Source organism: Rattus norvegicus, chromosome 3 (assembly GCF_036323735.1).
Source record: "Rattus norvegicus strain BN/NHsdMcwi chromosome 3, GRCr8, whole genome shotgun sequence".
Lineage (NCBI taxonomy): Eukaryota > Metazoa > Chordata > Mammalia > Rodentia > Muridae > Rattus > Rattus norvegicus.
In genome coordinates, this window is record NC_086021.1 from 139624404 (window position 1) to 139638967 (window position 14564).

Sequence of the window (14564 nt, forward strand, 5' to 3'; positions counted from 1 at the left end):
ACAAGAGACAAAGTACGTCTGAGTTCTGCTGGGCAAACTTGCTTTGTTCTTGGTAGTCATGGTTGCACTTGTTGTAAATTTCCTCCATTTTGCTTAAACAATGTCAGTTCTTCAAACTAAAGTAATTTGGTTCCCACAGCTGAAGTAACTTGTTTTTATAGAATCTTCCCTCCCAGTAATCAATGTTTATGAGTATGTGACATTTTTTTTTGGTTCTTTTTTTCGGAGCTGGGGACCGAACCCAGGGCCTTGTGCTTCCTAGGTAAGCGCTCTACCACTGAGCTAAATCCCCAGCCCCGAGTATGTGACATTTTATAATTGACTACTCATCTTACTTTCCTGGCTGGACAAAAGAGGCTGCTCTTTAGACCCCTTTCATCTCTCTGTCTACTTATGAGTAGAGGGTGGGCACTCTGGTGCCCTCTGCAAGCCTTGCCCACAATAAAGCTGTGCCATCTCCAAATTGCTAATCCCTTTGTCTGTCTGGATTTTTAAAATTTTGTTTTTAATTCTACTTTATGTACATGTGTTTTTTTGTCTGCAGATATATCTGTGTGTTTTGTGTCCCCAGAGACCAGAAGAAATAGAGTCTTTGGAATTGGAGTTGCGGATGGCCATGAGAACCAAATCCAGGTCCTCTTAACCGCTGAGCCATCTCCTCAGCCTGTCTGTCTTTGTCGCCAACCTTGCAACCATCACTGCCAACTTCCTCAGATACGCAATGGAATTAATAAAAGCTCTTGTAATGAAAGTCTGAATTAATTAACACATGAAAGTGTTTCTGACAGCACCTGGCACACAGAGCGGGCATGAGTGTTACTGCTGCCATTTTTATTCCTAAAATAAAAACAACTGCAAAGAGCCAAAGAAATATCTGGAAGAAAATAGTGCAGGTAAGCTAAGACTAAGAGACATTAAAACAAATGGTGAGACTACAATAATAACTATTTAAAAGAAAACATGAAAAGTAGGAGACAAGAAAATTAAAATATACAATAAACTCAAGTGCACACGAAGATTCCATACATTATCTTACAGGTGACATTTCAAAGCCGTGGAGAGAAATCTGTGTCCTGTGAGGCCATCCGTGAGGATGATCTGCCAGCCACTTGCGGAAAACAAGTCGTGTGGCTTCCTTTGATCGAATTTATCCTTCATGGAACAAAGACTTAAGTTTTTAATGAAAATTAAAAGCACTATTCTCATGGTGAATTTTTTTTTAAGATAAATGGGGGATCGTATGAAAGCTGGAAGCTGCAAGATGTCTGGTAGATCAGTGTGACTCAAATGTCTCTCACAGTTCCTGTGTAATGGTGCCAAGCTGTGGACTGTTAGAGGTGACCAGGACACCAGGCTTCCTTCTGATAAGTATGTTGATGTCATGATCACAGGAGGAGGTAAGTTGCTAGGATACAGGCTCCCAGGGGAAGGACGAGTCTGCCCTTCCCCAACCTGTGCTCACTTGTGTCCTTTCTTCGATGTTGGGAAGACACCGGTGCAGACCTCTTGTCTTTGGACTTTCAGCCCCCAAAACTGTAAGAAATAAATCCCCATCATTCATAAATTACAAACTCCCAGATATTGTCTAGCACATTGACCAAGGCACAACCTTACACTTTCCATTTCCTACGCAGTACAGGTATGGTTAGTAAGTGTAGAAGTTTGTGTCTTAAAAGAAATCAAAGTAAAATATCTATGCTACATGAAGGAGACCAAAATTGGCTTCCTACTATTAAAAAAACAAAAATAATGTTTGCATTGACTAGTTTTGATGTCAACTTGATACAATTTAGGATTATCAAGGAAGAAGGAATTTTAACCCAGAAAACGCCCCCACCAGATTAGCCTGTAGACACTACCGTGGTACATTTTTGATTTATGATTGACATGAGTGGGCCCATCCCATTGGGTAGTGCCACCCTGCAGGTGGTCTTGGATGATATAAGAAAGGCTGAGCAAGCCATGGGGAGCAAGCCAATAAGCAGCACCCTCCATGGCCTCTGCATCAGTTCTGCCTCCCAGGTTTCTACTTCCTGTTCTGACTTCCCTAGGTGACAGACTACACACTGGATGATAAAATAAACCCCTTTCTTCCTAATTTATTTTTGGCCACGGAATTTCATCACAGCAGTAGAAACTAAGACAGAAATTGATACTAAGGGATAGGATATTGCTGTGACAGCCCTGACAATGTATTTGGGAGAGGGTTGTGGTGATATTTGAGAACTTTGGGCTAAAAAAGTCACTGGACTGTAGGAGCTCAGCCAGCTTTTCTGTGGGACTTTGAGAGGTAGGAATGTTGAGAGCAATGCGGACAGTGGAGGAGGCCTGGCTTGTGAAGATTCATTGAGAAGTTTGGGAATCTCTTTGGACTATAGGGCCACCCTCTATTTTGAGTTTTAAGAATCTGATATTGGTCAATTAGGGCTGAAGAATTGGTTGTGATTCACAAACGATCAGAGCCATTAAAGTGAAACCTTTGTTTTACTGGGACAATTGATGCTGGTTAGCTAGAGCTGAGGAAATAGCAGTGATTAAGAAGAGACCAGCATCACTGAAGACCATAAATCCCAGAGCATTTCTTCAGTGTCAGCACACAGAAGGTGTCCAGAGGCGGCTGAGGTGATACCTCATGTTGGCAGTCAAACTTGGTAATGTGTAAGAGTTTCCCAAGTGGTACTGGTTTTGAAGGCTTAAAGGGGTCATGGAGAGTAGCTGAGGTCTGGCACTGTGAGAGGCTAGAAGAGGCCATTGGTGAAGGTAGAGACTCGGCAGCAGTGAGAAGCCCAAAATGAAGGGGTTACGGAGAGAAAGTGAGCCTTGGTACTGTGTGGCCTGCTTACAGTCTCTGAAAAAGCTCTGGAGAGGCTACTGGTAAAGGTGTGGCCCAGTTGCAATGAAGACTCCAGCATGTTGGAGATGCCAGGACCATGGAAAGACCATAAAGAGCAAAAGCAGCCATGGAGGGGAGCCTGCTTGAGTCTAGAAGTCAAGCTGTGTGTGCTGCAGAGAGCAGAGGTGGAAACATCCTGCCAAGCCCCTTGGAACCCAGAAGAAGGTCATGGGTCCCCAAAGTCTGACACCATTACACTTTGGCTCTGACTGTGGCCTAGTCTTTCCCTCTCAGAATAAGAAAGTACATAACTTATATTTTATAGGACCCCCACCCCCGTCAAGAGACTGAAATTTTGGAGATTTAGAATTTTGAAGAGCCTTTGGGGTTTTAGAGTGATTTCTGATACTTTCCAGACTGGGTGTTTTAAAGAGACTGAATTTTTAAAGTGTTTGAGTTTTTAAAGACTGTGGGACTTTTAAAAGTTGAAATGTTTTAAATCATCATATTAATGCTAACATGAAATCTTGGGGACAAAAAAAAGGGAAAGGTTATGGCTTAATAAGCAGTGTGTTTATGTGTCAAGTTGACAAGAGGTCATTGTGCTGGCTAGTTTTGTTTTGTTTTTTAACTTTGTATTGGTTCTTTGTTAATTTCGTATCATACACACCAACCCCACTCACTCCTCCCCTCCTACTCACTCCCTACCCTTGTGGTCTCTCCATCAACAGAGAGGGGAAAAACTTGTTGTAAAAGCTCTAATGTGTCACAGTGGACCCTTTTGTCCACACTTCTTTGCTTGCCAATATCCATTGCAATGACTCATTGGTCTGGAATTAGGCTTCTGGCTTCTTCTACTCTGTCAATACTGGATCCTCACTGGGCTCCTCTCAGATATCCTGTTGTTGGCCCATGTCATGGAGATCCTGAGTTTTGAATCTGTAGGACCAGCCCTTCATGCATTCACTGATAGGGAGATGTTGGAGTAGACCAGTTCAAAGTCCTAGATCTGGTCCTAAAAAGTATCAGAGCTGGTCACCTGGCTCTCCCGTTCTCACAGCCTGGAACAGGCTCACCAGAAACCCCAGCCCCCAGCCCCACCCCCACTACCCAGGCTGGACCATGCTGGCTAGTTTTTATGTCAACTTGACACAAGATTATCTGGGAAGAATTTTACTTGAGAAATGCCAATGGGTAATCCTGTGGTGCATTTTCCTGATTAGTGATTGACTATGGGCAGTGTCAGACCTGGGCAAGTGGTACTGGATGGTATAAGACACAAGCTGAGCAAGTCATGGGTAGCAAGTCAGGAAGTAACATCCTGCCTCCAGGTTCCTGCCCGGATGACTTCCCTAGATGATGGGCTGACTATAAGCTGGAGATTGAAATAAATCTTTTCCTTCCAAGTTGCTTTTGGCCATGTGTTTTATCACAGCAATAAAAACCTTAACTAAAACAACTATCCTGCGGAAAAAGTAAAGTGTGTGATTAATTATAAGAAAAGTAACAAATGGCTCTAAACATGAAAGACTCAACGTCCTTTTTTGTAATCTTTATTTTTGAAACATGGTCAGGTTTTTGGATAGTAGAAAATTACTACATAACTCACACTGGCCTCAAATTCACATCCATCTTCATTCCTCAGCCTTCTAAGTACTAGAATTAAAGGCATAAACCCCCACACCCAGAACAATACCCAGATCATGGAAATTTGAATTACTAAATATAATTTTGTGTGCATCCAAATGCCAAAACTTTAGAAACTAAGAAGTAACAGCAAAGCCGTGAAAACGTGTGTTCTCAACACTGTTAGCAGAAATGCAAACGGGTGTGCTTTTTGCTAGGAAACTTCACAGCATCAAGGTTTTATGTACTCACTTGTAGCAATCAGTCTGCAACAACTATTTACACAAGAGGGAAACATATATATATATGAACAAGGAAGACTATTCCTTAGAAGCACAAACTTTTGATTTGGGGACAGAAGCTGAGGAGTTTCTCATGCAAACACAGGGGTGCTCAGTGCAGCTTCGCTAACACCCCTAGGCCATTAGAGCTCTGTCCACTAAAGGTCGCTATCCAAGAACTGTTGAGTCTCCAGGTTCCCGTAGGAACAAATCAGAGGAGTGAGGCCAACTCCCGGAAGCACTTTTCCTAGCTTCTTGTTTTACTGTGTGATGTCTTCCTTTGCACACATGCTTGCCACCAAGACCTTTTCCTCAGGGATAAGTAGAATCCAGTGCAGTGTCTTTTACCCTTCAGAACTGTGAACCGAAATAGTTCCTTTGTAAAGGAACCCAACCTCTTGGTGTTTGCTTATAATGGCACTATATTGCTTGTAATAAATGCTGCCTTTGGTCTGGCTATCTGCAGTCATGGCTTCTCCGCCAAACTTGTATTGTTCTCTTGATCAGAGAGGCCCTATGGCTTTGCCATACCCTTGGATTGACCTTTCATACCCTTACACCCAAGCACTGTTTTTAACCAAGTTGTCTCCGGTAAGTTAGGAATGGCTCTCCTCTCACTTCTAAGTCCAAACCATAGAAACTCAATGTTTTGGTGGCAAATGTCTCAGGCTGCAATTCACATTTCTCTGCATTCACAGCTCTTCTTTTCGTCTAGGGACTTCCCAGTCATGACACTATTCAAAGAACATTACTGAAAGGTTACCCTATGTTCCCAAGCCATGTTCTCTCCCCACTTCCCCTTTCTTCTCCTCCCATCGTCTCCCTCATCCTTTGGTTGTTTTCAATAAATCTGGATCCTGTGGGATTCCTTGACAAATGTTCAAACAATTCTAAGACTTTATGTCAGCCTAGCGGCTGTGAATGTCAGGAATGTAAACAAGTTCTCTCTTGCTTTCTTCATGGCAGATGGCTTCCTTCCCAGGATGCTTAGGGATCAGGAATAAATCCTGTAAGTGAGAGATTTTTGTCAAGGGGCCTAGGAGAAGAGGAAGAGGACCCAGGAGACCATATAATGAAGAGACAAACCCCTCATATCCTCCAGATTTATGGCAGAGAGGGAAACAGAAGAGGAGGAAGGGGGTGTGAAGTTAGCAGAATTCAGGAGGATACAAGACTCAAGAAGGCAGTTGCTATTTCTGGATACTTTGTCACCATCGGAGGTTGAGTCAGAGGAATGGAAGCCAGGAGCACGAGATTCCCCTGCACTCAGGCTGCTGACAGTGCTCAGGGTGAGGCCTGGTGTGTGTTTCCCTGGCAGGTTAGTGTGTTTTGACTGCAAACTGAGTCATCACTGCATGGAGGATGGAGAAGAAGACTGTTTCAAAACCTTTCTTTTGCCAGTACTTTTAGGAGAACTTACAGGTCAGAGGAAAATACGTGGCATTTAAGCCACTTCCCTAGTGTTTCACGGGTACTGAGGCAGAAAAGCCCTGTACATTAAAAGGGAAAGTACTTCCCCTACAGAGAGGAATAGATGCTGCTACACAAAAAAGGTAAGTGTGTTCCCTTCACAAAGTCTTTGTCCCGGGTGCCTCAGCCCCAACTACATGCTAGACTAACACTTTTATTACATCTAAGGTTCTGTTCACCAGGGCATGGTGACACACACTTGGGCAAAGTCAGGGGGATTGTTGTGAGCTCAAGGCCAGTCTGGGTTATATAGTCTATCTAACTGAGGAGGGAGGGGTCTAAGAATATGGCTTAATGTTGGAGTGCTTTCCTAGCAATCTATGGATCTTAGATTCTGTGCTGCCCTCTTCCCCCCCACAAAATGATGCTCAAAATGTAATTAAAAAAAAAATCCCAGGAAGCCCCAAGTGGATGTTTGTCTTCATTGGGTTTTTTATTGCTGTGAAGAGACACCATGACCACAGCAACTCTTATAAAGAAAAACAATTAATTGGAATTGGCTTACAGTTCAGAGGTTTTCAGTCCATTATCGTTATGGTAGGAAACATGGTGGAATGCAGGCAGACGTGGTACTAGGGAGGGAGCTGAGAGCCCTACATCTGGATTCAAAGGCAGCAGAAAGGGAGGGTAATTCTGGGTCTGGCTTGAGCATTTGAAACCTCAAAGCCCACCCCCAATTACACACTTCTTCCTACAAGGCCATACCTCCTAAATAGTGCCACTATCTATGGGCCTATGGGGGCTATTTTCATTCAAACTACCATAGTTGCTGGGGAACTTGATTATAACTACAACCTTATCCCAACCTAGATCTTTCAACCTTTCTGTGCTACCAGAAAGGGGTCATACAGCATTGTCGTTGACTCCCATCATAACTTAAAGGGAAGCTCACACACAAAGTCCAGAGCCCTCCATATCCTGCAAATGAAGAAGTATGTTTTCAAATTCCTTGGAGGAGGGCCCAACTTTGGTGGCACCAGCTTTGATTTCTAAACAGAATGGGATCTCTACAGAAAGAAAACCATGGTATCTACATGATCGATCTGTAAAGGACCTGGGCAGCTCTGCAGCTAATTCCAGCCACCGCTGCCATTGAGAGAACCCTGCTGATGCCAGCATCCTCTCCTCCATGAATACCAACCAGCCAGTGAGGCATGTTGACACTTGCTGCTGATAGTCAATCCATGTGCTAGCCACATCATACTCTGGGACCTTCACTAAGCAGATCCAAACAGCCTGCAGGAAGCATGTCTGCTGGTGGTGACTGATCCCAAGGGCAGACAACTAGGTCCTCACAGAGGCATCTTATGTAACCTATCTACTGTACAGATTCTCCACTGGGCTGTGTGGACATTGTCATCCCAAGCAACAGAAAGGGAGCTCACTCAGTGTGTCTGATGTGGTGAATACTGGCTAGGAAGTTCTGGGCATCTATGGTACCATTGCCCATGAGATGGCCCATGTATGCCCAGTCAACTCCTCTAGAGATCCTGAAGAGGTGGAGAGGGGAGAGAAAGCACAGATAAAAGGCTGTAACCAAAGAGGAGTGTCAGGCGAACGGACCACACCAGCTCCTGAACTTACTGGTGCTCAGCCTGAAGTGGTGTGGCTGTCTGCGCCTGGTCTGAAGGTGTGCGGATACCCTCTGTGCCCATCCAGAAGTTTCCTACTGAAGACAGAAATGCCTACCCAGCCATGGAGGAATGGTTTGCCACTCCCACTTCTCAGGCCACCGAATGTGTCAGAACAACTGTTGGGTGATCCCAACGTATTCTTCAGCAGATATTTGAGCAAAATGGAAAGAAGATAGGTTGAAATAAATGGTTTTAGGGAAAAAAAAAGATCTCACAAAGATAGTATAAAAAGAAAAGAGCTTTATTATTGAACAAGCATTCAACCCGAATGTGATGTGCACCGCTGGCAATCTGCTAAGGGAGTGTGCAGACAGGAAGAATGTTGCCCTTTCTATAAGCCAGTAGATGCCGGACATTGTGCATGTAAACTTTAGTAATTGGTCTTCAGCTTGACAACACCATTTATCACATGGTTTAACCTGGCAAGTGAGGCTGTGGCGTACTTCCTGATTAGCTTTATCTGAAGTAAAGACAAGCTGCACATGTTCACGGCAGGACGTAATCCTGCTGCTTAGAGAATGGTGCCCATCAAAGCCAGGCTCTGTCTCCCGTGGGGGTGAGGAGCCATCTCTCCCTGGTGTTTATGTTTCAGAGAGGACTCCCAAGTTTTTGGTCTGGTTTGAATTGGCTTTTGGTTTTCTTAGTCTAGCCCAGACTAGCCTGGAATTCTCTGAAAGCTGCAATGAGGAACTCAGGTTCAGTGAGAGACCCTGTCTCCAGAAACAGGGTGAGAAGAGATTGAGGAAGACCCCAATGTGCATGCATGCATCACACACACACACACACACACACACACACACACACACACACACACACACACACGCACACACACATGCATGCACAAATACACACACCCCAGAAAGAAAGAGACCCCTCTCTCCCAGCTTGTTTTCAGTAGATACAGAGTGCTTGTAAAACATGGGGTATAAACTGAACTCTGAGAGTAACTTAAATCAGTGTCTAACAAAGAAAGAGGAAAGAGACAAGGAAACTGAGAGCAGTGACCTGAAGATTGTTAGGTAATCTCCACGCCTTGCCCCCTTGATGTCAGAATGCTTCCTCATTTGCCTCTTGAAATTCTTTAGAAGCCAAAATTTCACAATTAGTCTTTGTGGTGGTTTGAATATGCTTGCCCCATGGTAAGTGGCCCATGAAGTGTGTTCTTGTTGGAATAGGTGTGGTCTTGTTGGAGAAAGGCTGCCACTGTGTAGGCAGGCTTTGCGGACTCCTGGTGCTCAAGCTCCTCCCAGTGCATGAGAGCCCCCATTCCTGGCTGCCTGCAGAAGATAGTCTCCTGCTGCTGCCTTTGAAGCAAGATGTAGAACCCTCAGCTCCTCCAGCACCATGTCTGCCTGGATGTGTCCCACCATGATGATAATGGACTGAACCTCTGAAACCGTAAGCCAGCCCCAACTAAATGTTTTCTTTCATAATAGTTGCCTTGGTCATGTTGTCTGTTCATGGCAATAAAACACTAACTAAGACAGTCTTAAATCAATCAAAAGACCTTTAAGTATTGAACAAACACCATTTTCATGTATCAAGTTGGCAATGATTAGAAAACAACTGTAGTTCTACATCAGAAGACTCAGGGAACCTTTTGGAGAAATATACTCATCCAAGCATGTTGGCTTCTTGATTCCAAAGCCAAGACACCTGCCAAGCCTTTCCATGCCATGGATGGATCCCAGCATGGCATCTGGCTGCAGGGATGTGTGCATGGGGCAACCACTGGAAGGCACTGAAACAACTGAAACAGCATCACAGAAGATATTGCAACCCAGGGAGAGACTAGTTCAAAGCTCAGAACTATACCTGGTTAGGTGCAGAAAAGACGAGAGGACTAAAACCAGGAATATTTTAAAATATTTTTATTGATTTCATGTTCATAGATGTTTTGTCTGAAAGTCTGTCTGTGTACCACATGCATGGCTGGCTCCTGCAGAGGCCAGAAGAGAGCATCAGATCCCCTAGAGCTGGAGTTTCAGAAATTTGTAAGCTACTACATGGGTGCTGGGAACCGAACCCAGAACATCTGGAAGAGCAGCCAGTGTTCTTAACTACTGAGCTAACTGCTCAAGTCCCCCCATGAATGTTTTTCTTTATTTTTGTCTGTATTTTCCAATGTACTTACTGGAGATATACAACTTCTGTCATACATAACAAATAATTGAAGAAATGAAGCGAGAGGAGCAGCTGTTTAAATGCTGCCTGGGGCTTGGCTGCCCCTGGCCTGGGTGTCCCGGTGCCAGCTGTCATGTACTGCGTCATAATAAGTTTCATTTGGTGCTGAAGGGATGTCTCAGCCTTTAAAGGCTAAGGCTCACAACCAAAATAAGTTGCATTTTCTTTGCACCAGGCTGAAGGGGGCTCTGGAGCTTGCTGTCAATGTTACGTAACAGTCTAACTTCAAATTCAAACCATCTGGACATGCTAACCAAAGAACTAAACCACATGTTGTAGTGCTTCTCTACCTCTACCATTCAAAGCTTTCAGACTTTGTGGAAATAACACCGAATACCACCAGGAGCCACAGAAACCATTTGCCTTAGTCCACTTCTGACACTATGACAGAATGTCACAGGCTCATTAAGAACCAGGGTGCCAACAGGCTTGGTGTTGGTTTTAGGAGAGGCCTGTTTTACTGCTGTGTCCTCTGGGGATGGTGAGACCGCTGGATCCCATAACAAGGCAGAACATGGAGGGCATTAGGAAAAGCCGGGTGTGTGAGTTATTGTTCTGATTCAGTTCCTGACAAAAAGGACTTAAGGGAGAAAACTCGGGTAACAGGGAGTCCTTACAAGGAAGGCATGGCTGCGTTGACAGCAAGCATGTGGGTCAGGAGGGGGGAACTTAGACCAGCACCAGAGAAGTCTTCAAGGTCCACCTCAGTAAAGGGATGGCTCAGCCTTTAAAGGATAGGTCCACAACCAAAGTAAGTTTTGTTTGCACCAGGCAGAAGGGGTTCTGAAACTTGCTGACCATATTATGTAACACTCTAACTTCAAATTTGGTATAGGGCTCATACACCAAAGGTTCTATAAACCCCAGAACAGCACCACTCCCTGGAAACAAGCATCCACACACAAAAGCCTATGGGGCACTTTATATCCAAACCATAAAGCCATGTTTGAAACTTCCTCTACAAGGGCCTGAATCCCATTTATGACGGGAAGGAGGCCCCACTTCATAACAACACCCCACTGGTGACATTTGAAGGGGACACATTCAAGCCGTAACACTGTCTTTTGCCTACTAGGGTTAAATTGTGCCATCTCGTCATTTCTAAGAAGACAGAAGTTTTCAAACCTGGGCTTTGAGCCACAGGTGTAATAGCCTACACCACCTACTTTCAGGCAACTTGCTCCTCCCCCAAGATTAGACCCCAATAGGCCCAGGGTCTGGAATGCGTCTAACACAGATGTAGGCTCTGCCTTGGCTTGAGTCCTCATGTCCCTCCACCATGTTCTCACTCTTTAGCTTCCCATTTCAAGGTGCCTTTCCTTAGCAGAAAAAAATCAGAAGCATAAAGCATGCCCCTGGGGTCGCCAGTCTTCAGAGGGAATTTTGTGATGGTCTCCTCAGAGCACGTTTGTCAAGTCTAGTTCGCCTCATTTTCTTTATTTAATGAAAGAAAAATAATGCGGTGTTGCAAATTAGCTTTGGTAATAGCTCCAACCATTGCCGTGTTCACAGTCTCATTCTGCCGCTCAAAACAGCAAACCTGCCACACTCCCTGTGTGTAACTCAGAACAGCCACTAAACAGCAGAAAGAGGTTTGACTCCTCTCGGCCTTTCCACAAACCCACCAGCCACATGCTTATTTAAATTATGTCCTTTCTCCCAACAATGACTTCCCAAATGCTAGGTTGGCACACTTATACCACCATGCCCAGCCTTGCATGTCAATAATAACCAGGTAGGTTATTATTATAACCCAGTAGCTGCCAAGCAGCCAGTCCCCTTTCCTTTCTAGAGACCTCCCAACTCCCATCCAAAAAGCTTTTAAAGCCACTTCCTGGTGGGAAGAGAGCAGTCAGCCAGTAGGTATTTGATTCTTAGAGGAAAAAGCTGATATCTTTTAACCAAGCCTTTCAGAGTCCCCCTGTGGGAGAGGCCAGATGGAGGTGAGGGGAAGGCTGGTCCCTTCCCTAAGTGAATCTACCCACTCCTCTCCTGCGTCCCCTGCCATCTCTGACAGCAAGTGGAGGGCCTCTGAGAAATTCAAAGATGCGGTCACCCTGATCACAATGAGTACTCTCTGAGGCAGGAAGGCAAGGATCTGAAAGACGGTCAGTGTATTCCTTAAGAACACAGAGTAAATGTTAAGCAGCCACCAGCACCACTCATTTCTAACAGGCTGAAATCTGGGTCATCTCAGCCAAAGGCTCTGCTCCAGCCCTCTCATGCATGTCCTCTTCCCAAACAGCTGTCAAGAGCGTACCCACATATGTACACACGCACACACACACACACCTATTTTATCATAACTATAATCCTCTGGCTCCATGACTACTTCATAACAACTTTAATCCTCCTGGCTCCAATACTCTCTTACCACCCTCTCCTCCTGGATCCTAATACTGGACACAAATATTTAATCCAAATCCAATTTTGTGTTTGTCAATAATCTTCAGTGTCTCCCTCTCCTCACAGGGACAGGAGATTACATTTCCTTGTGGTTTATGACCCCTTCTGTCCCAGTACTGGTAGCAATTTATATACATGGCATGGGAATATGTTATATGTGTATGGGGCTGTGTGCACATATATATGAGGGCACATGTCATCCTATGTGTGGAGGCCAGAGGTCAATGTCACGTCTTCCCCAATCACTGTCCAGTGGTCCCTGGATTCCAAACTCAGGTCCTCATGCTTGGGAACCAACCCAGCGCCCTGATTCCTAACCCCCTTCTCTTTCAAACAAGGTCTCATTATGTTGCCTGGGTCAGCCTTGAACTTGAGTCTCCTGCCTCGACTTCTCTGATTGCAGGTTTTCACCTGTCCAAGTCAGCAGGCATCTTGAACAAGAGCATCATTTCCCTTAAGCTGCTTCAGGCGGTGTTCATGGGGGCTCTTAAATGTAGTGTACTTTTCCTTTGGACACAGTAAAAGCAAAACAAGATTAAACGAGCTGGACACGGTGGTACATGTCAATAATCTGAGAACTCAGGAAGCTGAGGCAGAAGCGTTGCTTTGAGTGTGAGGTCAGCTTGAACTACTTAGAGGGTAGAACAGGCCAACTTGGGCTAAGAGACTCTGTCTCCAAACATAAAGAAAAAAGGGAGGGAGAGAAAAAGAAAGGAAAGGAAAGAAGGGAGAGAGTAGGACATCTAAGAGCCTGAATGTTGGTGGTGTTGACCAGCCAGACTGAATTTAAAATGGGTAATGTTGAAAAAGGCAAGGAGATTTTTGTTCAGAAGTGTGCCCAGTGTCACACTGTGGAGAAGAGAGGCAAACATGAGACTGGACCAAACCTCCGTGGTCTGTTTGGGTGGAAGACAGGCCAGGCTGCTGAATTCTCTTACACAGACACCAACAAGAACAAAGGCATCACCTGAGGAGAGGATACCTTGATGGAGTATTTGGAGAATCCCAAAAAGTACATCTCTGGAACAAAAATGATCTTCACTGGAATTAAGAAGGGAGAAAGGGCAGACCTAATAGCTTATCTTTAAAAGGCTGCTAATGAGTAATTCTACTGTCTTATTTATTACAAAACAAATGTCGTATGGCTTTTAATGTATACCATAATTTAATTCATACACCAAATTCAGATCATGAATGGCTAACAATGTTTTTGTTGGACAGCCTTGATTTAAGTAAAACTGACCTGTCATAGGTGGACATGATCTCTTTTAAAGTAACACTTCCAATTGAATACATGCTATCACTGCTCTCCCTTTCTCAAGATAAGACTGGACTTAATTAGTAATGTTTTACTTTCCATAAATATGTGGCTGTCACCTCAAACCTATTGAGTGTTTTTATACTTAGATCTGTATAACTGGGTCTATGAATATGTTTAAACACTGGGAAAATTCTATCGCTGTCTCAGAAACAAGAAGACTCACCCGTGCTTCAGTGTGTGTTCACTGGCCTCTGACAGGCAATGCTAAACACCAGGAAGGAACTATTCTTGACATTGCTGTTTTAATTAGAATTCCCTGGGGCTGGGGATTTAGCTCAGTGGTAGAGCGCTTACCTAGAAAGTGCAAGGCCCTGGGTTCGGTCCCCAGCTCCGAAAAAAAAGAACCAAAAAAAAAAAAAAGAATTCCCTACATCAGTGATGCTGCCTTTCACCACTGAAAGGCATTTACGGTGGTTTATGTATGATATCAAATAAAGAGTATTTAACACTTCTTTATAGTTGAAAAAGAAAGGAAAGAAGGGAATCAACCGAGAATGATAAACCAACATTCAATGGCCAATATACTTTCTAAGCCTCTAATTCTTTTATAGTTTATGGGGAAATGTCAAAAATCTTCCTCTTTACCAATTTCTTGTTACCAAAGTTCCACGATGGCTTTTTCTTTCCGTTAGGTAACCTTTCATTTTCTCGACTACCCATTATGTAACGGGAGCGCTGGGTTCTGGATCAGTCTTCCATTAAAGATGACTTTTATAGTCTGTGAGCGTCGTCACAGAGTGCTGACACTGGGGTGGGGAGGGGAGTACGGGGGGAGGGGGTTAAACAGATAACAAGCATTTAAGCCAGTA

General features: G+C 44.3%; 1 pseudogene; it reads left to right on the forward strand.

The window, feature by feature from the left end:
• The first annotated feature begins 12838 nt into the window (after window positions 1–12838).
• On the forward strand, window positions 12839–14283 carry Cycs-ps4 (cytochrome c, somatic, pseudogene 4; annotated as a pseudogene).
• The last annotated feature ends 281 nt before the right edge of the window (window positions 14284–14564 follow it).